General features: G+C 49.9%; 1 long non-coding RNA gene across 1 annotated transcript; it reads right to left on the reverse strand.

Annotated features, from left to right (window-relative positions):
- Positions 1-3,707: 3,707 nt before the first annotated feature.
- On the reverse strand, positions 3,708-20,920 carry LOC146335259 (uncharacterized). Its single transcript, XR_014786072.1, has 4 exons — positions 20,749-20,920; positions 15,700-15,768; positions 12,210-12,352; positions 3,708-8,529 (listed from the first exon to the last, which is right to left on the reverse strand). It is a non-coding gene; the product is annotated as an uncharacterized LOC146335259 (long non-coding RNA).
- Between the last annotated feature and the right edge of the window lie 1,454 nt (positions 20,921-22,374).

Here is a 22,374-nt window from a genome sequence, read left to right on the forward strand (position 1 = left end):
GGGGCGGAGGCGGAGGGGAGCCCCGGGCGGGCGCGTCCCACCCGCCGCGGCCCTCCTCCGGCGTCCCGGCCTCGCGCGCCGCGGGGCGCCTCCGCCGCTCTCCGGGTCTGCGCGCCCGCGGAGCGCAGGGCGCTGGGCGGCCCCCTCCAGGCCTCAGCCGGCGGGGCGGGGCGGGGCGGGGCGGGGCGCGGAGCCCCCTCGGCGCGCGGTCGGCTGGGCGCAGCCCGCTCCGAGCGGACCCGCGGGCGGGAACGAGGCTGACCGTGGCCGGGGCGCCTCGCGCCTCGCGCCGGCCGGACTCCCGCTGGCTCTTGCCCAGGCCCCCAGCAGCTGCCCCCCGAGCCGCGCGCGCGGGCTGCCGCCTTCGTGCCTTTGCTCCGGCGCCTCCGACAGCGGACGGCAGCGCGCTCCGCGGAGCCCGGGCGGGCAGCTGGCGGCCCTCCGGATCCGCCCTTCCCGCCGCGGGGCCGGGCGCTGGGGCTCCCGCGCCAGGTGTCCCGCCGGCTAGCCGGGCCGGTGGCGACGGCCGCGGGCGCTGCGGGCCAGGATCCCCGGCGGCCGCAGACGGCGGACGGCGCTCCCGGGGGAGATTTCCTGGCGCCCTCCCTTCCGTACCGAGTTGTGTTCAAGGCAGAGGAGCAGGCCGGTTACTTTTCCTTCTGGCCAGCTGGCAACCCTCGGTGGCACTCCGATCCTCTGCTATTTATTTATTTAAATTTATTCATGTTTGTTGTACATTTTCAACAATGCGAAAGAAAACTAAAGGGAAAACATCTAGCTACACAAATTTAAATATATCCGTTTCAATGCATGCGTATGCAACACGTGCCTGTGTTTGTGTGTATGAAAATGTGGCTTTCTAAGAATTATACATTGCTTATTTAAGCATATTGATTTATTTAACCATATTGAAGCGATTTAACCTTATCAGTTGAACCAAACATTCTAAAAAGCCTGGGTGCCATTATTATTATTATTATTATTATTATTATTGTGCTCCCCTGGTGCTGAAAAGAGATGGTGCGAGAGAATTCCAGAGGTGCAGTGCCACAACAGAAAAGACCCCGTCCTCCTGCCTTGCTTCTAATGTGCTGAGACCCAACAGAATGAGTTGCCCTCAGAGGAGATTGCCTGCCCTGTCTCTGTGTGAGTCATTTTCCATGCAGGAGACTCACGCAGACACAAAATGGGTGGACTCCTCTGAAGGTGGGTAATTCTTACTTTTAAGCGCTGTGAAGCAGGTGTGTAGAACCCTGGGCCCATGGGCCAAATGTGGCTCTCCAGTTTCCCTAATCCAGCCCCAGAGTCTGTTCAGATACCTCCAGGGGACAGGGTCAAGTCCCTTACTCCATGGCTCTCTCAACATCGAGAAAGGGTAAAATGGATGGGGGGATTACATCTGTGGATGTGGCCATGCCCACGGACATCAGGCCCACAGAGGGCCTGGGGTCAAACCAGCTCCACACCCAAATATACTTCCACACCCCTTTGATAAAGTTAACTTTTGGAAGAGAAGTGATTGAGGGCATGCAATCTCCCCTTTGGCCTCTAGATGTCAGCATTTTCCAGGTCAAGTGTTCAGGACAGAATTCAAAGCATTCTTCTAGCATGGATCTTTACAACTTACCTGTAAGGTAGATCAGTGAGATTGTCCCCATATTGCAGACAGCAGGGGGTTGACAGAGAGTGACTTATTTAAGGCCGCCTAGAGCAGCCCTAGCCAGCATAGCCAACGGTGAGGGATCATGGGAACTGTAGGCCAAAACATCTGGAAGGCTACATGTTACCTACTCCTGACCTAGAGAGTGCCCGGCAGAGGTGAGATCTGCACCTGGGACAGTCACTTCACCACAAACCTTCACCCAAAAGCAGAGGAAGACGTTGATTTTATATAATCCACAGTCAGGCAATGCCATTTTGGGCCTGCCAAAATACCGCAAGTTGGTGAGCAAGCTTTTGAATTCACTAGAGTTCTTCGGGAAGATGGGTTTTAAGCTATGCATTGACAACTTGAAAGGTTGTCCCAGAGAGGAAGGTCAGGATTGCTTCTCGATCATCCCAGAATGCAGGACACGGAATAATGGGCTCAAGTGACAGGAAGCCAGATTCCTGACTGTTAGAGCAATACGACAATGGAACCAATTGCCTAGGGAGGCGGTGGGCTCTCCCACACTGGAGGCGTTCACGGCAAGGCTGGACAGCCATCTGTCAGGGATGCTCTGACTTGGATTCCTGCATTGAGCAGGGGGTTGGACTCGATGGCCTTGTAGCCCCTTCCAACCCAACAATTCTATGATTCCAAGCAAAGCAGGGGTGGGGGAAGAGAGAAAAATACCGGCCTGATGTTGAGGCCACAGAGTTTGCTTTTAGTCACAGTCTTATGACAGCATATAGAGGAGATAGCAAACTTAATCGGATTAAGCTCTACAAGGCTGTGCAGGGTTCAGGGTGCATGAAGATTGCCGGGACAAAGAAATACACCGTGGCAGATCTGCCATTACCGACACCAGTGGATGAGGGTATCCCCCTCTTAATAGCAAATCAATATGAGATTCCCCCCTCCCACACACACACACACACACACACACAGTATAAAATGTTGTTTCATCTATTATTCCATCACTGACATTTCATCTGTCCAATCCCATTACCTCCAACAGATGTTTCTTTCCAGGCAGCAAAAGATACTTGGAGAAAACAGACCTCAGACATCCCTGGGAGAATTACTTTCGACTCTTCTAGTCTTTTTTTTCCCTTAAGTGAGAGAAATATTGTCTTTGCGAGCAGGGTTGCCAACTTGTCAACCAGCCTTTGTAGCTGTGCCTTTAGCACAGGCTTGATATGCATGCATTAGCAGGGCATCATATTTATCTCCTTGCTTTGAAATACTTTGCCTGCTGACTTATTTTTTTAATAGAACGAGATGCTCTAAAGGCACAGGATCGGAGCTAGCTGTTATTTTGGGCCAGTTGGTAACCTTCGTTGGGAGTCAGCAGGAGTTACAAGTGTCTGGTCTTTGGGATCTCATGTCCGTTCTATGATACAGGAATATTCCGAGATTTATTATATTTTTATCCCACCCTTCCTCCACAGAGGTCAGGCATAGCCCTCACTATTTTATCCTCACAACAACCCAGTGAGGGAGGTTAGGCTGAGAGATCATGAATGAACCAAGGCCACCCACCCAAAGGCTGAAATGCCTCTTCTAAGGCTTAGTTCCTGGCAGCAAGCGCTTTCAGCTCAAAGACGCGCGGATTTTTGGCCTTGCCCCTTTTGGCTTCAGCTCTGCCCCGCTCTGCCATTGGCCATGCTGGCTGGGAATTCTGAGTGTTGTAGTCCGACAGATCAGAAGTGCGCCAGGCTGGCGGAGGGTGGCTTCTCCGTTTGTTGGACCTGGTCCTTTCAGAACACAAACCAGAGTGTCATCTTTAGGTGCTCTACACACAGCAGCGTTTCTTTCAGCCAAGGCGCTCTGCTCTTGATGGAATGCAGAAGGGCAGCTCTTGACTGCGGAGATATGTGAAATATTCTGGTTTTCATCCTGGCCACTTGAGACCTCTCAGGCATAGAGCCTCACGTTTCGGGAGGGGCAGGCGTGAAGGATGTGAATTCGAGAGAACCCAAGACGGTGAAGTACAGAAAAAGGCGCACGCCTCTTTCCGGGCTCGAGATGGTAGCATCAAACACAAAAGCACGAAATTTGTTCTGCTTTAATTTATTAAATACCAGGCAAATTTCACTAAGAGAAGGAGGAGGAAAAGAAGAACCACAACACAGAAGCCTCACCAGATCATTCAGTAATTTAAAAAGGTAAAGGTGTCCCCAACCAGTCGTGTCCGACTCTAGGGTGCGGTGCTCATCCCCATTTCTAAGCCGAAGAGCCAGCGCTGTCCGAAGACGCTTCCGTGGTCATGTGGCCGGCATGACTGAACACCGAGGCGCACGGAACGCTGTTACCTTTCCCGCCGAGGCGGTACCTATTTATCTACTTGCAATTTCTTGCTTTTGAACTGCTAGGTTGGCAGAAGCTGGGACTGAAGACCGGAGCTCACTCCGTCACGCGGCACTCGGATCTCGAACTGCTGTCCTGCTGACCTTCCGGTCTGCAATTCAGCGTCTTAACCACTAAGCCACCTCAGCCCCTAATTAATTCAGTAATTAATTGCAGATTAAAAATATGGACTTTTACAGCCCAACCTTTAGCTGAAGGTGGGGTTCTTAAGCAATCAAAGCTGTTGTTCAACACCCAAATGTAACTCCAGAACTGGAACATTTGGCACAGAATGCAGCTTCCTGAGAGAATCTCAGCTTTCATTTAAAAAGAAGAGACAAGTTTCTAGATCTCATGATCGCAAGGATATGTTCGTTGAAAGCCTGGTTGCTGAATTTTGGGGGGATTTTCTACTCAGCATATCTTGGCCAGTGAGATGAGGCCAATCTTTGCTCCCTGAAAACGTTCTTGGACAAGACACCTGCTTTGCTGCATTCACATGTTAGGCAGACATCTGCGACTGTACTGTGCAAATGGGCCCTCAGCAGAGGGCTCACCAGAGCTGTCCTTTGCAGGGTTCAAGCGACACCAAGAGTTCACCTGGGCTTAGTTCTTACAGGTAGTTTTTTGCAACCAGAGTTTTGCCTTGCACACTCACTCTTTTCATTCCTCGGAGGATTTATAATGTGCTTTTCAACGAGTTCTCAAAACAGAGAACCATGTTAAAAATAAATAAAACATCTAATTAAAAATACAACATCAACTGGCAGACGGTTCTTAACAGCAAGGAGAAGAATACAAAGTGAGATCCATCACGCTTGGAGGTTAAAAGCCTGCTTAAAAAGCAAAGTCTAAATAGCCCATCAAAACAGGCTGCGCCCTCAAATCTCAAGTGGCAATACATTTCAGAAAAGGGCTGGGAGTCAACAGAGAATGCTCTGTTAATTGTCAGAGGCAATGTAGCCTTTCTGTGCCATGAGGAGTGTCCCTGAGCACGCAAAGAGCATTTTCCCCCATCACTATGTAATCGCATATGGGGAACATTATTTCTGTTGAGGTCCTCAGGGGTAATCTGTCTGGGGGGTGGGGTTCCATGCTGGCAGTGGGTGGGGCCAGAGCAAAAGTGGGCGGGTCCATCCTTTTCTCTTTGTGACAACACTACCCTCTTTCTCTTTTCTCACACCCCCTCTTTCTCTGACACTGCCCCCCCTCTCTCTCTCACACACACCCATTCTCTCTATGACTCCCCCATCTTTTTCTAACACCCCTTCTCTCTCTTTTTCTGACACCCCCTACTCTTTTTCTGATGGTCCCTTCTCTCTCTTTCTCTCCCTCCTTCCCTCCTCTCTTGCTTCCTGGCACCTCCCCTCTCTCCCCTTCTCTCTCTTTCTGACACCCCATTCTCTCCCCCCCCCTTTCTGGAATCTCTCTTTCTCTCCAGCACCCTCCCTCCCTCCCTCCCTCCCTTTCTCTGGCACCTTCCCTCTCCCTGACTCCTCTTTCTCTCTCTGTCTGACACCCCCTTCTTTCTCCCTCGCTCTCTTTCTGGAATCCCCTCCTCTCTCTTTCCAACACCCTTTCTCTCTCTCTCTGATACCTCCCCTCTCTCTCCCCAACACCCCCTTCTCTCACACTTTCTGACACCCTGTTCTCTCGCTCTCTTGCTCTCCCCCACTCCTCACCCAGCAGGCTGCCACAGGAGGAACAGATTGTTCTCACCAAAGAATTGAACTGATCACTTGCAGAGGGGGTTTGAAATTAGGGTGAGGGTTGCATGAAATTTGACCAAGGGGGGCACAGGCTGCCCACCACTGACATTATGGGAATTAGAGGGAAATGACTGCAGAATAACCTCCGGGCAGGCAGTCCCTTTCATTAAAATATGGGTCTTTGTGGTAGGGGGTTGACCTCTGACAGCCCCATTGAGTGTATACTTTGTAACTCCAGGAGGGCTAGGGAAGTCATTTTCACAGCTTTCTGCTGTTAGCCCACTTAGTTTAGTTGAGAGAGGCTCTCTTATCTTTATTAAATATGCTCAAGTTATCGCTGCTATTCAGCTCTTGCAATGCTGAGGCTTTTAATTAGTTAATTTAAGAGTCCATCAGTTAAGTGGCTTAATCACCTACCAGCGCCTTTTAGCAAGTTACACCCCAAAGAGTAAATATACACCCAAAACTGCAGGGGTTGGTCAGTCAAAAAGGGGCTTAAAAAGAGAGAGAGGGAGGGAGAGAGAGAGAGAATGAGAGAGAGAGATTCTGGAATTCTCTTGCCTGGAAGCTGTACTCATTCACCCAGAAGCAGGAATAAGGATGCCAACTTTTCCCCCTGGCCCTGCTCCTGCACCTTTAACAACAGCCTAACCTGCAAAAGTTGAGCGGGCAACACTTTCCCTGGAAGAGAGATAAGGGACAGTAAAATTTCAGTCGCATCATTTCTTTGCTACTGCTAAAGACACAGGAGCCAAGACAATAATAGGAGGTGGCAACCCATCGACCTGCCCACAGCTCTGTTGGCCTTTAGCCACCGCCTGAGATTTAGCCACAAAGATGTATTACACCGAATCAACATCCCCTCCTTTCATAAGAATGTAAGAAGAGCTGTGCTGGATCAGAACAAAGGTTTATTGAGTCCAGCATTCTGTTCCCATAGCAGCAAACCAGATGCCCCAATGGGAAGCCTACAAGTGGGACAGGAGCGCAAGAGCAACCCCCTACTCGTGTTCCCCAGCCACTGCTGTAGATAGACATAATGCCTCTGATCCTGTAGATAATATACTGTATTTCCAGGCTCAATTGAAGGTGTTGCTTCGAACCTTTTTAAGGCCCTAAACATCATAGGACCCAGCTATCTTAAGGGATTGCCTCTTTCATTATGGCATGTATAGCTTGATTTGTATTTGGGAGCTGAGCTCTGGGCTTTTCCCCAATGTCTGGGAACTGTTTTTGTGTCATTGTCCCCTGCAGGTTCTGCAATTTGCGCAAAATTCCAAGAAATTTCCCACGAATTTCCAAGCAGTTTGCTCAAATCACAGCCAAATTTCTGCAAATTGCTCAGAAATTTGTACAAACTGAGGAACCTGAAGGGGAAATGTGCAAAACTCCTGGAAAATCTGCAAACTGGCCCAACTCACTGTAGATCAGGTCAGGCACCGCAGTGGGAACTGAAACAAAGTTTGGGGGGCTGAGCCTAGGAAAGCCCATCGAACTCCACCTCCAAATGGATTTCTCCAACATCCCCACCCCAGAGGCCCAGCTGTGGGCATGCATGAAAGGTCTTTATTTATTTATTAATTACATTTCTATACTGCCCAAAGGCCAAAGCTCTCTGGCTGGTTCACAAAAAGTCTTTCCCCTGTGTGGTCCCCAAATTATGGAATCCGCTCCATCAAGAACTATGACCGGACACCACTCTCTTGGCCTTTAGAAAGGATATGAAGCTACATCTTTTTAATTCAATTATGTAAACATTTTAATGTTCTAATGTTTTAATCTTCTAATTTTTTTAACGTTTCAAGTTTTTAATTTTTTTAAATTGCAGCACACAACCCTGATGGCTTTTTAGCAAATAAGGTGCTACATAAATGTTAACAATAAATCAATAGATAGCCTGATCCTCCATGAATTTGTCAAATTCCCTGTTAAAGGTTGGCGGCCATCACTACATCATGTGGTAGCAAGTTCCATAGTGTGAAGTGGCCGTTTCTTCTATCTGTCCTGAATCTCCCACCACTGAGCTTCATGGGATGACCCCATTGGGTTCTACTATTATGAGAAGCGGAGGGGAAAAAAAATCTCCCTTCCATTTTTTCTACACCAAGGGCAGGGAACCTCAGGATTCGCCTGGTGGTCAAATCTGGCCCTCAGGCCTTCCCCAGATGGCTTCCGCTTTCCCCAACCACGAATAGTTTGTTTCCTGGCTTTTGTGCACTTTCCCCCATTCTAAAAGCTTGAAATATCTCTCCTAAGGTATCTTACTGGCTGTAAGAGCTTAAAGTGGGCATTTCTTGTCTTTTGAACTCCGCCCCTTTTGCCTTTGGCACCGCCCCATTGCCTTTGGCGCCGCCCACCACTGGGATGCAGCCCCCAAAAGCTTCTCTGCAATGGAATTTGGCTTTCAGGCTGAAGGAGGTTTCCCACCCCTGCTCCATACCATGCAAAAATGTAGGCACTTCTATCACATCGCCCCCGACTCGCCTTTTTTTTGCTAATGCGACATTCCTTGCACCAAGATGTTTTCTGGAGCTTGGGAAGTGTAGCCGGTTTCTTTGGAGCTGCACACAGCAGACGCAAGATGCTGGACCCGTTTCCAGAAATCGCCGGCTTCCTCCTGCTTTGGCTCCAAGAGGAGGATGCGTCCAGCAGGCCCGATAACGTGCAGCACTTCTGGGGCAGTATTCTTGCTGATTGCTTCCTCAGTCGTTGCACACAACAACCAGCTAAGACACTGCCAGAGAAACACTCACAGAGATGGCTCCGCGGCGCCGGCCAAGAGGAAAAAGCTTCCTATCTGTCTTGTCCTTTTTCGAGAAGATAAATGCCCTGGGAACAACAACAAGAAAACAGACAGAGCATAACCAACTTTGAATTAAAAAAAGAAAAGAAAGAGGACTAGAAGGCTGATTAGGGGGGCACTGATTTAAACTGGTTTCATGGCCACTCCCTTTCCTCAGGGAATCCTGAGAACTGTAGTTCCAGAAAGGGTTGCTTAGGTGAACACTCGGCACCTTCTCTGAACTACAACGCCCAGGATTCTTTGGGGCGAGAGAAGAATCAAGCATCAACTCTCAGCTGACCTACCTCCAGAGTCAGCTGTCGATTTTTGAGGGCCCTTGGGCGAGACACCCTCCGTGGGCCCCCTCCCTCAGAGAGTCTCCCTTCTCACTGCCATCGTCACCATGTGCTATTGCTCCTCATCCTCTCGTCATTGCTACGACCTGCTTGCAGGACAGGCAGAGAGCCAGGGAGCAAGGAGGCGCAGCATCTGCTGCTCGTCCACCACTGTTGCCTAGGCCAGAGCGAGGGGCAGCGGAACAAGCAGGGTGCAGCGGGGAAGAGGAGGAGCACGGCCAGGGGGCTCTTGTCACTGAGGCCGCTGCTGGGGTGCGGGCCCTTGGCAGGTGCCCAACCTGCCCTTGACACCGGCCCTGCCTACTTCACAGGGTTGTTGTGAGGATAAAACGGGGGGCAGTAGAATGGTGTACACCATCCTGTGTTCTTCAAGGAAGGGCAGGATGATGATGACAACGCCGACGATGATAATACAGCAGCAACAAGACGAAGAAAAGGAGGAGGAAATTTATCTAGAAAGGAGGGCCAGTCCTACTATGAGGCAACCTCAGGTGATAGCACTGGGATAGCATTAAAGGGAAGCAAAAGGTCAATTATTTAATTTATTATGCCGTTTTTATCACCAGGGGATGCCCTTTGGCACCAAAATGTCTTTGCTGCCCCTGTCACCAGTATCCTTGTTAGCGGCGCTCAGAGTTGGTGTGATGTCCTCCTTCCCTGCCACAGCGCTGCTGCCACACCCAAGGTCTCGCACACACTGCCTCCGTCGTGGTTGGCTGGCCAGCCCCGTGGGAACTAAGCACCTCCCATAATCCCTTGCACCACTGCAAAGGATTCTGGGGCACTTTTTCACACCAAATGCAGAGAGAATGAGGAAGCGCTGCTCTGACTTGGGCCAAGCTCTCGCTAATGCAGTCTTCCCCCAACCTGGGGCCCTCCAGATGTTTTGGACTACAACTCCCAGGATTCCTGACCATGGGCCATACTGGCTAGGGCTGATGGGAGTTGAAGCCCAAAACCTCTGAAGGGAACCAGGTTGGGGGAGGCTTGCCCTAATGTGAAAGTAAAGTTGGGAGCGCAGGCTTTCAGCAAATCCCTTAATTCAGGGGTGCAGAACCTCTTTCAGCCCAAGTGCCAAATTCAACTTCAGAGAAGCTCTCGGGGGCCACATTCTGGTGGTGGGCGGGGCTGAAGGCAAAAGGGGCGGGGCCAAAAATACCAGCATACTTTAGCTTAAAGCTCTTATTGTCAGTCACTAAGCCCTAGGAAAAGCATTTCAACTTTTTAGAGTGGAGAAAACAAAACCACACAAGAGCCAGGAGACCACCAAACAATGGGCAACCAGGGGTGAGGTCAGGGAAGAGGGGCAGATCTGGGCTCCCGGGAGGGCTGGATTTGGGCTCCCAAGCAGGCCGAATTTGGCCCACGATCCTGCAGTTCAGCACCTCTGCGTTCACTGGTTTACCCTTTGTCGTTACAGGCCATATTGATGCTCTAGGGCTCAATCATTACGCTACAACAGGCCTATACTCTCCGTCCCACCTCCGCCCTGCTTCTCCCAAAACAGAATGCTCAAAAAGAAACCACAGCGGGATTCTGGAGGGCGGAACACGGGTGCCTAGTGAATCATCGCAGACCCGTGGAGCTCATCTTGAGTCATGCACACAGCTGCACCACCAAGGAAAGGGGAACTATACCGGCACGTAGGAGTAAAAGGGGAATACCGCTTTGCGCATGAAAAAGAAGAGAGAGAAGAAAAGGGAAGGAAGGCATGTTCAAGGGGACATGGAATTTAGCACAAGACGGGAAGAAAATGCCATCATTCGAGAACAATATCACGCCAGGGCCAAGGCTAAATCTGTAACCCAATCCCAACTCATTCTGGGGCAGGGCCATTGCACACTGCACTGGATGCAGAAGTCTGCATCCAGAGATGAGAAAGATCATCTCAGCTCTCATTAAACACACATGAACACACACACGAAAACAAACATGCACACGTGCCAAGTTTCCAGTCCTCAAGGTGGCAAAAAGAGGCTCAAAAAGCAGTGCAGGGAACATCGGGTTTGAAATGTCAGCAGCCAGAATGAGGCAGGTGAGGATGTTCAGTGATAAGAAGAGTCTTCTGTGCCTTCTGCAGCTCGTTAACCCAAACCCATGACTGGTGGAAATGGAATTAATGTTCTAGGATGGGCAAACCTTGATGAATTTGAGGAAATTATGTAAGGTGCAGAAATCAGCCACTTTTGCAGCAGAATTAATAGGATTACTTAATACATATACAGCACTTGCATGTATTCACTTCACATATGATATCTTGTTGTAACAACAACCCTGTGAAGTAGGTCAGGATCATTATCCCTAAATCACAGATGTGGGGCAAAGGGTGAAAAAAAACCTCTCTGATTTCTCTAAAGACACCAAGCACTCTCGTGCCAGAGGCAAGATTCAAATTCAGCATTTCCTATGCATAAAACTCACTAAACAAACTCTCAGAATTGAGGGTATGATACGGAATTCTTTGCATAACTTTTTAGAAATGTAAGAGACACTGACAAAGGACATTTTTTAAAGCATCACTGAGCAGGTGATCAAGTCCAACAGCCAAAGTTTAGTTGTAAAATCTACATCCTTCGAAAAAGAGTAAAATGTCCAAACATTTCGGAACAGCTTGAGTATATAGTGTGGGGGATCTTTCTCTATGACCCATCCAATCCCTAGAATGAAAGCCATGCAGATGTGTTTTTAGGAGGCACAAGATCTTGCACAAAGAAGAAGGGAAGGAAGGAAGGAAAAGAAAAAAGAAAAACCTGCTTTCCATGTAACAACAGATTTAAAAACCAATTGGTTGTCTTGCACAAGCAAGGAGGGAGGGAGGGTGGGAGGGAGGGAAGGAAGGAAGGAAGGAAGGAAAAAGAAAGACCTGGTTTCCATGTAACAACAGGTTTAAAAACCGATTGGTTGTCTTGCACAAGCAGGGAGGGAGTGAACGAAAAAGGAAGGAATGAATGGAGGGAAGAGAAATAGAATAGAAAAGGAAGGGAAGGGAGAAAGAAAAAGAAAAGATAGGAGGAAAAGAAAAAGAAAGGGGAGGGAGGGAGGATAGAATAGAAAATGGAAGGAGGGTAAGAAAAACAAAAAGGAAAAAGGAAGAAAAAAGCCAGCCAGACAGACAGACAGACAGAAAGAGGGTGGGTGGGTGGGAAAAAGAAATAAAGGAAGAAGTAGCATTTACCTATGTCATTAACCTCTTCAGTTTTAGCATCTTCTTCCTTCTTAGACAACAGGACAATTGCCTGGGATATCAGCCAGCGTGCAGAAGGAACACTCCTCCTCCTCCCCGTGGGTGGGGCCCCCGGCGGCACTTTCACCTGATGTTGACACACACACACACACACACACACACACTCACCCCTCCGCAAAAGACCAACCTTGTCCTCATGGGCAGAAAGTCCCAGGATATTCCACACCTGCACATCGCCCTGGTCACACCTGAACAAGCACTTCTGCAGGGCGTAGGGGGGAGGGCAGGTGAGATGCCTTTGAGGTGAGTATATATGTCTTTCTTTGGCTTCTAAAAAAAGGAAAGCAGGAAGGAAGGGCGGGAGGAGGGGGGAGAGGGAGGGAGGGAGGGAGGCAGGGGGTGTGGATTAATCATCTCAACCCATAGATCTGGATACAGAAAGTTCTGAAGTCAACTGGAGTAGGAACACTCCACCCCCCGCCCTCTGCTCCACCCAATTTGTAAGATTTTGGCAACTCTCCCCCCCCCGCCCCATCTGTGTATGCTGCGCCATTCCACGACCTGAGACACATGCTGCCCATGGCTCAGAGCTGGGCCGTACTCACACAGGGGGCCACTGGCTGTCACATTCGGCTTCCTGAGAATCTCATTTAAAAACAAACAAACAAAGATGCTAGTCCTCCTTCTCCCCCCCCCCACAATTCATTTTAGTTTCTCTTCTTAAGATTATTTTTTAAAACGGGTTTTCGTTTTTCTTTTGTAAATTGCCTTGCGAACCTTTCCGGTTGAAACGAGGTGGTGGAGGAGACACCCGCAGTGCTGGCTCCAGGTTTTGGAGGGCCCTTAGGCAGAACCATGGGGCCCCCTCCCTCAGCGACCTGCCTTCTCAGCGCCAGATCTTGCTGGCTTGGCAGGCAGAGAGCCAGGGAGCAAGCAGGCCGCGGCATCTCCTGCTCCTCCTTCTCTGCAACTCTGCTGTCTGGGCAGGAGCGAGGGGCAGAGGAGCAAGCAAGTTGCACTGGTGAAGAGGAGGAGCGACTCCAGGGGACTCTTGTCAGCGGGCCCCTGCTGGGGTGTGGGCCCTGGGCAAGTGCCCGACCGGGCCTGCCCTCGGTGCCGGCCCTGCACACACACCCTTGAAATTTCTCACTTTAGGAATTAAGAACTTGTACCGTCTATCTCGCTCCCCCAGGCTCCCTTGAATAAAAGCGACAAGCCCATGTCCTTCTTACATTCCAAAACAAGAGAAAAGGCTGGTCTGAGATGGTTTCCAAAGAAGAATGGCCTTCGCTGGAACCCACTTCCTGCGTTCCTTTCTGCAGAAACTGCTCTTCTGGCCATGACACCCAAGGGGAATTCAGCCAACCCAGGGTGGTGACTCACGCACAGATGCGGCGGGGGGCCTCCTCCGAGGCTCCGACAATGCAGAAGTCTGCTGCCCCTCTGCAGTGGGAGTGCTTGAATGATCCAAATGCACCTGACGCAGAGACGTGGCAAAATGAGCTTCTCCCCCTGGCTCTGATCTAGAGGCAGTGTGGTGTAGTGGTTACAGTGGTGGGCTGGGGAGACCCGGGTTTTAGCCCCCAGTCAGCCATAAAGCTCACTGCGTGACTTTGGCCCAGTTACTGACTCTCGGCCTAAAACTACCTCGCAGGGTTGCTGCTGAGGATAAAATGGAGAGGAGGAGGATTGTGTGAACCTCCTTGGAGGAAAAGGTGGGATCTAAACGTAAAAATCAAATAACAAACGATAAATAATTCCAAGGCCCTTGCCTGCCTTCCCTCCTTATGGTCCTTTGACTTTAAACCAGACTTGGCCCATCAAATAGAGGACTGCCCTCTGTAAAGTGAGCCGCCCGGCCACCCTATGATTCATTAATCTTTAAATTGGACTTGGACTAGGACTGGGTGGCCCATCAAATAGAGGACTGCCCTCTGTAAAGTAGGCCACCCTATGATTCCTTAATCTTGAAACCAAGAGAGGAGGAGGAGACGGTGTATGCCGCCTTGGGCTCCTTGGAGGCAATGGTGGGTTCTAAACGTAACGAAGGAAGGACAGGCAAAGCTGGAACAGTGAGTCATACAGAGATGCAGCGGGAAGCCCCCTAGGTGGCCGTGAGCTTTGGCCTCACCCAAGAACCTTGAATGATGTCATGAACATACTTCTCACGTGGCAAACCCGCGCGGCACTCAGCTGCTCTGCTCTAGCGCAAGGTCTGGGAATGACTAACCCAGGAGGCGGCTGTTTTACAAAGTTGCATAATTGCTCCTGCCCTTTGGAGGTCGCTTTGCCGGACCGGTTCCTTCTGCTGGCTCTTGGCTCCCCGTGCCTGTGACTCAGTCCTGGTTCTCTGTGTACTTTGAAGGGTGTGAGCTGCCCTTTGCCCAGGTTGCTTCTCTTCCTCTGCCTTCACTGGGGGGTGGAGGGAGCAAGAACAGCTCCTCAGAAAGCTGACATCTCTGTGAGCTGGCCCACCTGGTTAGGCCGGTGTAGGGATTAGCGTGCCTTCTTGAAAACTGGAAACATGATTCAGCAGTATAAATCGGGGTGGGTGGAGCAGGGGAGCCATTTAGTTGCTGCTACTATGATTCAACAACTGGGAGTCAGATAGCCATGCTGATCGACTGCCGATTGCCCAGAGATTTACCAGTAGATCCAGATTTATTCATTCATTTCAGGTGCAAACCTATGGGTGACTTTGGGCCAGTTGCTGACTCTAAGCCTAACCTACCTCACAGAGGTGTGAGGATTAAGTGGAGAGGCGGAGGACCATGCTCAGCCGGGGTTTGTTCCTGAAATCTGGGAACTTCCCCCCCCCTTTGCGGAAGTGCATTTTCCTGCAAAATTACGGCTGCAATTTGCGCAAATCACAACCACAAGTTGCGCAAATCACAACCACAAGTTGCGCAAATCATGGCCACAATTTGTGCAAATTACAGCAGTAATTTTTCAGAAAAATGCGCTTCTGCAAAGGGGGAAAGTTCCCTCCACAGCCGCCGTGTGCAAAACCCCTCATACTCTCCTTGCCCATGTTGGCATCGGCAGGGAGAGTGCAAGGGGTTTGCACATGATGGTGCAGGTGGCAGAAGTCCATGAGCTAGCCTGACTCGTACAGGTTGAGTCGGGACAGTTCAAGGACAAGTGAGCTGGGGTCTGGGGGGCCGAGCCACCAAAAACATGGCGGACTTGACTGCCTGGACAGATGCCTCTGACATCTCTGCATGTGAGCCATCTTGGGCTCCATGGAGGAAAAAAGGCCACCTGTCAGGGATACTCTGACTTGGATTCCTGCATTGAGCAGGGGTTGGACTTGATGGCCTTGTAGGCCCCTTCCAACCCTGCTATTCTATGATACTATGATTAATGTAATAAATCAATCAATAACAAGAATGTAAAGGAAGCCGTGGATGTAGTGTGATATAGTGGAAAGAATGTTGGGCTGGGACTCAGGAGATCTGTTTTCTAGTCCCCACTTGGTCATGAAGCTCACTGGGCGACTTTGGCCCAGTGACTGACTCTCAGCCTCACCTACCTCACAGGGTTGTTGTGAGGATAAAATGCAGAGGAGAAGGAGGAGAATCATGTAAGCCGCCTTGGGTTCCTTGCAAGAGGAAAAAAGGCAGGATATAAATGTAATAATGCTAACAACAAGAGCAGCAACAATAATATTGACTAACCTCATTGGATCACCGCAGCATCACAGAAGTGGCGTTGTCCAGTTTCTGAAGCCTCAGGCCTCGTGTGGTCTGCAAGAAATTAAAAGTTAACTACTGAGAGACAGCAACAACACTCCCAAAATGTGGACATCCAGCATTTTGTGCTTTGTTTTGTACAATATATATTTGGGCTACCAACCCATTCAAGCTCTTTTAAACAACTAAACACTTTACTTTAAAATCATGGCACAGTTTCAACACATACGCATTCTTATCGGTCAGCCCTCCCCCATAACCTGGCACCTTCTGCCTCTGCTGGACAACAACTCCCATAATCCCCGGTCAGCATGGCCAATGGCCTTGCTTTCTGTGGACAATGCAATTTGTAGTCCAGACACATCCAGAGAGCAGCAGCTTGGGGAAGGAAGGCTGTTTGAGGTCATCTAATCTATTACTATTTATTTCCCTTATTTATTAACATAAGAAGGGCCCTGCTGGATCAGAACAAGGGTCCATCTAGTCCAGCATTCTGTTCACACAGGGGCCAACCAGCTGCCCACGGGAGACCCACAAGCAGGACACGAGTGCAACAGAACCCTACATATATATTTATATGCTGGTTTTCCCAAAATTATCCAAATTACTTTGTATTAAAGTAATGTGTATTTTCTTTAACAGAAATGAAAGAAGGTGTTTCACTTTAGTTACTTCTTTTGATTACAGATTTTATTTAACAAATACTATGCACGGGTATGCACATGCGTGCGCACACACACACGCACGCACACTATCCATAAATACAATACCATCAATAAATGTCATGTGATTGTCGCCCGCCCACCCCCAAACACACACAAATACGATTTGGGAAACCTTAACCAAGCACTTTGCTTTAATGACTCAATTAAAGTCATTTTGGATTTCCAAAATTCTTGAAGGCTGAAACCAGGCACGCTCACCTAAGAGTAAATCCCATTCAGCATAGTACTGGACTTGGTTCTGAGTGTATGGACACAGGACCTGGTGGCATAATATCATACCCTCTATTTCCGATATCCAACCTGTGAGTGCCGTTGCTTATGTGTGTGCTACCCATGCACAAGAGGGAAGTTTCAACAGGCTTGGTGGGGGGAACCTCATGTTTTGAAGAAATGAATAGAAATCTTTATGGATAAAAGACTGGGGGATGACACCCAAAGACATCCCAATGAAGACCAGCTGTGCTCAGGGGCCAAGAATGCTGACTGGTTCTTGAGGGGAGAGAACAGAGAACTGGAAGGAGGGGGCCTTGAATGGAGTGGCTGGAGCCCTGAAAATTGTGCTGCAACATCAAGCACACTGCAACATTTTGTTGCACTTGTCTTCTCCAAATTCATGAATTCCACGTTTTCCTTGTTTCATGCAAATACTTCACCGACTTTTTTAGATCAGACCGACAGGTTGATTATCTGAGTTGCGCATGTGTCTTTTAATGCTTTCCAGCTTGGAGTGAAGTACTCTGGAATTCCTTTGGCCTCGGAAGATGTCTCAAGAGACCCCTCGCCCAAAGCAGCTTGCAGTTTCCACACTCGGTATCCCTGGGATAGCCTGCCTGTCTTAACTGCTTTGCCCTCTGCAGGTCTGCCACAGAAACGTGGCACATTGTCGGGCTGGGGTGGGAAACCTCGGGCCGGACGCCAGCATTTCATGTGGCCAACAGCATCATCTAGACAGCCCCCTTCCTCACCTCCTGGGAACTGCTTCCTCTTCAGCTTCATGTGCGTGCATGTGAGTGTGCGCAAAAGGTAATGAGGCAGAGAAGGAACAAGTTGGCATAGAGAGAGAAAGAGCTAAGAGGGAGGTTAATGCAAAACAGGATTGTGAGGAGCTCCAAGAAGATCTACCCAAATGGGAGAATGAGCATCCAAATGGCAAATGTTGTTCAATGTAAGCCTGTGTAAAGTGATGCACGTTAGGGCAAAAAATCCCTACTTCAAGTACAACCGGATGGGATCTGAGCTACCGGTGACCGATCAAGACAGATATCTTCAGGATGTGGTGGACAGCTCCATGAAAATGTCAAGTCAGCGGGTAGCAGCTGTGAAAAAGGTAAATTCCATGTTAGGTAGAAAAGGAATTGAAAATAAAACTGCCAGCATCATACTCCCCTTACACAAATCTATGGTGCGACCACACTTGGAATACTGTGTACAGTTCTGGTCACTGCACCTAAAAAAGAATATTGTGGAGTTGGAAAAAGTGCAGAAAAGAGCAACTAAAACTATCCAGGGGCTGGAGCATCTCCCCTACAAGGGAAGGTTACAACACAGCTGAGATTGTTGAGCTTGGGGAAAAGGGCAGTAAGGGGAGACATGATAGAGGTGTACAAAATAATGCCTGGTGTGGGGAAAGTGGAGAGGGAGACATTTTTCTCTTTCTGTCCTAACGTTGGAATCCAGTGGGGTCATCCCATGAAGCTGATTGGTGGAAGATTCAGGACAGATAAAAGTCCTTCTTCACACAGCGCAGAGTTAAACTATGGAATTTGCTACCACAAGATGTAGAGAAGGCCACCAATTTGGATGGCTTTAAAAGTGGACTGGACAAATTCCTGGAGGAGAAGACTGTCAATGGCTACCAGTCCTGATGGCTATGTGCTACCTCCAACATCAGAGGCAGTCTGCCTCTGTACACCAGTTGCTGGGGAACATGGGCGGGAGGGTGCTGTTGCACACCTGTCCTGCTTGTGGGTTTCCCGTGGGCAGCTGGTTGGCCACTGTGTGAACAGAATGCTGGACTAGATGGACCCTGGGCCTGATCCAGCAGGGCTCTTCTGATGTTCTTAACCCTGCAGTGTGGTGAATTCCACACCCTTTGGATGCTGGCTCTGCCCCCCATCCGATCTGGCACCTCCCCCCCAATTGGTTGCTGCCTCCCAGTTGATTTTTCCCATAGGTCAGCGGCCCTCCATAGCAAAAAGGTTTCTATGTGGTGCCTAGAGGGTTCTGGGCAGGGTCGGCAAGGGCCCACATCCCGGCAGGTGCCCACTGACAAGAGCCCCCTGGAGTCGCTCCTCCTCCTCCCCACTGCAAGCTGCTTGTTCCCCTGCCCCTCGCTCCGGCCCAGACAACGGTGGAGGTGAGAAGAGCAGGAGATGCCGCGGCCTCCTTGCTCCCTGGCGCTCTGCCTGTCCAGCCAGCAAGCGGGAGCAAGGTGGAGGAGGAGCAGCTGGTGAGAATGGCGGTGCGAAGGTCGACACTCAGAGGGAGAGGGTCCATTGAGGCCATCTTGCCCAAGGGCCCTCAAGACCTGGAGGTGGCACTAGTTCTGGGGCATGCTTGGGGGCCCATGTTCAGTTCATTCATTAGAGGCACTGGCCATCCTGTTGGGCCTCATTGTTGCCCAAGGACTATGGGAAGGCTTGGTAGACCCGCTGCTTTGCATGCAAAAGGCCCCAGGTTTGATCCCCGGGATCTCCAGGTTGGGCCAGAAAAAATTCTGCCCGAAACCCGGACGGCCGCTGCCAGTCAGTGCCGGCAATACTGCGCTAGGTGGACCAAGGGGCTGACTCAGTCTAAGGCAGCTTCCGACGTTCCCTGGCTGAACCGAAACACACCTAACGCAACCCTGCGGTTGCGCATTGCAGGGGAACATTGGATTGGAAATGAGCTCTTCTGGGGGAACGGCACGTGGGGAGCCAGCGTGGTGCAGCAGCAAGAGTGTCGGACTAGGAGCCGGGAGATCGGGGTTCTAGTCCCCACTCGGCCACGGAAGCTCACTGGGGGACTTTGGGCCAGTCACAGACTCTCAGCCCAACCCACCTCGCAGGGCTGGTGTTGTGAGGATAAAATGGAGAGGAGGAGGATCATGTAAGCAGCCTTGGGTTCCTTGCAAGAGGAAAAAAGGTGGGGTATAAATGCAATCAATCAATCAATCAATCAATAAAATGTGAGCAGAGGGGGGCGTTGCGGGGAAGTAAACCCCAGCCAGCCAGATGGGACGGAGAGGATCCTGCACTCCTCCCCCATGCTCTCCTTTGGCAGTTAAAATCGGAGACCTCCTGCACCCTCTTTCTAGACCATCAGGGCAGATCCACGTTGAAAACTGGTGGGTTTTCAGCCCAGTTTGGCCTGCAGCTCAGCGGTGAGTGCTGACAACGAAACAAGGGCCTATCGGTTTGTTCGTGCCACGGAGGGCCACGTCAGAAATTGGATGTGAGCCAGCTGGACAAACAGAGCTGCTTTGAAGATGTTTGGGATTTCAGCTTCCATCAGCCCCAGCCAGCATGGCCAGTGGTCAGGGATGCTGGGTGTTGTAGTCCAAAACATCTGGAGGGTTGTGGGAGCCTGTGCTTAACGGGTGATGGGCAGAAGGGGTGGGGTATGTAGATCGGTGGAGGCTGGTGGCCTGATGCCAGTGGGGCGGTGAACCCGCTCTGGGTTTCACTCAGAACCAGCCAGAACTCTAAAGAAGCCATCCCCTCCACCCCACACACACACTCCAGCCTTTACTTATTGCTGTCTCTCCCCCTACGTTCACTTGGTGCCAGACCCAATAGCTTGCAGTACTATGAAAGGTCCTGCCTCTTCCACCCCTCCTCACCTCCAGCCAGGCCGCCGTTCTGCTCTTTCTGGCAACCCATATCAAAAGTGAGAATGGCAGTGCAGTCAGCCCATTGGTCCCACCATAGGCTTTGCATCATGTGCATCTGCCCAGCCTGGCTGATGCCTACCTTCTCCCAGCTGCAGCAGCCACAGATAATTCATATACCTTCGGTACATCTGCAGGGAGTCAAGGCCCCACTCTGCAACTTGGCACATCCCAAATCACAATTGGTGAATGTCTCGTACTTTTCCCACAGCAGTCTCATTTTGAACTGACACGCACCCAGGGACACATGTTGCGCATTGCACATCATGCGCTACCTCTGCATAGTGGCAGAACATACATTTCTGCATACACACAATCCCATACATACCTATACGTACACACACACACAGAGGTGCACAATCAGACACATACGCAGTCACACAGACAAACACACACAGTCTCACACACACACACACACACACATACACGAAGTTAGTTTACCTGAAATGAAAGGGAAACGCCAGGATTCCGATTGTGGATGCTGCTGTACCAGGATAGGGCTTGTGTGAACTAAAGCAGCCTGTATTTCTCCCCGAATCTCTTATATGTGGGGAATGAACAAGCCCAGACAAGCCCAGACGAAATCATTTTCTAAGACTTCCCTCTCCAGACTATCTGCAAGTGAGCAGCCTGACTGACGGAGACAACACTCTGAAAGAGCTGAGGCAGCTGATCTTTCACTGAGCCAACTTCTACTCATGTGGGAGGAAGCAAGTTTTGAGTTACACAGCATTCTTCATCTGAGAGAAGAGGAGGCAAAAGCCACAACTCCCTATATATGCACAACCCAGCTACTGAGGATGGTAGAAGCCAAAACATCTAGCTAAAATATATTTTTTGAATACTCTGTTTCTAGGCTTTCTTGCAAAACAGCTCAAATCCCATCTTAGCCATAAAGTCACATGGTGGTGTTTTAGGCTATCTAATCTCTCTCCCGCACACACACACTCTCAGTCCCTTCCTCCCTGCAAATCCAGAACAAGGGGACAATAATACCAATCTACCCTGCAGGGCTGTGGTAAAGAATACTGAAATCAAGGCCCGACTAAAGATCTAGTTGTGCAGAAGTACTGGTGGCTCTGGATAGGGGTCAGCACTCACCCTGCCCATCAGAAAACATGGCCAGCTGTTTTCGTGAGGGCCCAGTGACGCGTCCCAATGTGCATGGCAACATGCATTCAGTGCGCATCAACTTTATTGGCTGCACATGGTTGCCTGTGCACATAGATGTCCTTTAGTGAATTAGAGAAATGTATGCAAACATGCTTTAAACACTCTAAAACACAATAGAGATGCATTATTGTTGTTGTTGTTAATAATAATAATAATAATAATAATGAGGATATGTGTCTGTCCGTCCATCCATCAGCACCAAAACTGTGGAACCTAGACACCTGAAACTTGGCATGCATACTAAGGGGACCCTAGGAATATGCACCTTGGGGTTTGTTTGTTTTTTAAGTGCATTACTTAATTTTAATTAATTTAAATGTGTCCATGTGGTTGAAACCTGCAGTGACATTGTCAGCCACTAGAGGCAGACTTCCCTAATCCACACAGGGCTTTGCAGTCCATACAGTCTGATGCCACAGGACTTTAGTAAGCCAAGGGACAGAGTTATAGGCCTGGCCTCTCCTCCCTGCTGTGGGGACCCCCCCGGGGGAGGGGATGGAGTAGACAAACCCCTCCCTCATTGGCCTATAGGGGTGCTATATCCCAAATCATGGTAATATTGGTAATTAACTTCCGACAGGCCGTACGCTTCAAGCATTATCAATTCCCTATGTGGAAGCATGGTCTGTATAGGAAATTCATAGTCCCCTAAACAGCCCGGCTGGAATATACTACAAATATTTACATACCGTAACTTCTAGAACATTCACATCCATTGATGCGCATCCATTGAGCCAAATTCTTGTTGGCCTCTCAAAGACATAGGCTTTAGAGTTACACAGGCCCTCAAGAAACACAGCAATAAGTCCCATGATTACTGCATAGCTTTCCTGGGTTCCATGGAGAAGTGAGCTGCAAATTTTGCGGCATGCGCTCATTCCAGACACTGTCGTG

This window comes from Heloderma suspectum, chromosome 15, assembly GCF_057233095.1.
Source record: "Heloderma suspectum isolate Gila_16-S chromosome 15, 16-S_ref, whole genome shotgun sequence".
Classification (NCBI taxonomy): Eukaryota; Metazoa; Chordata; class Lepidosauria; order Squamata; family Helodermatidae; genus Heloderma; species Heloderma suspectum.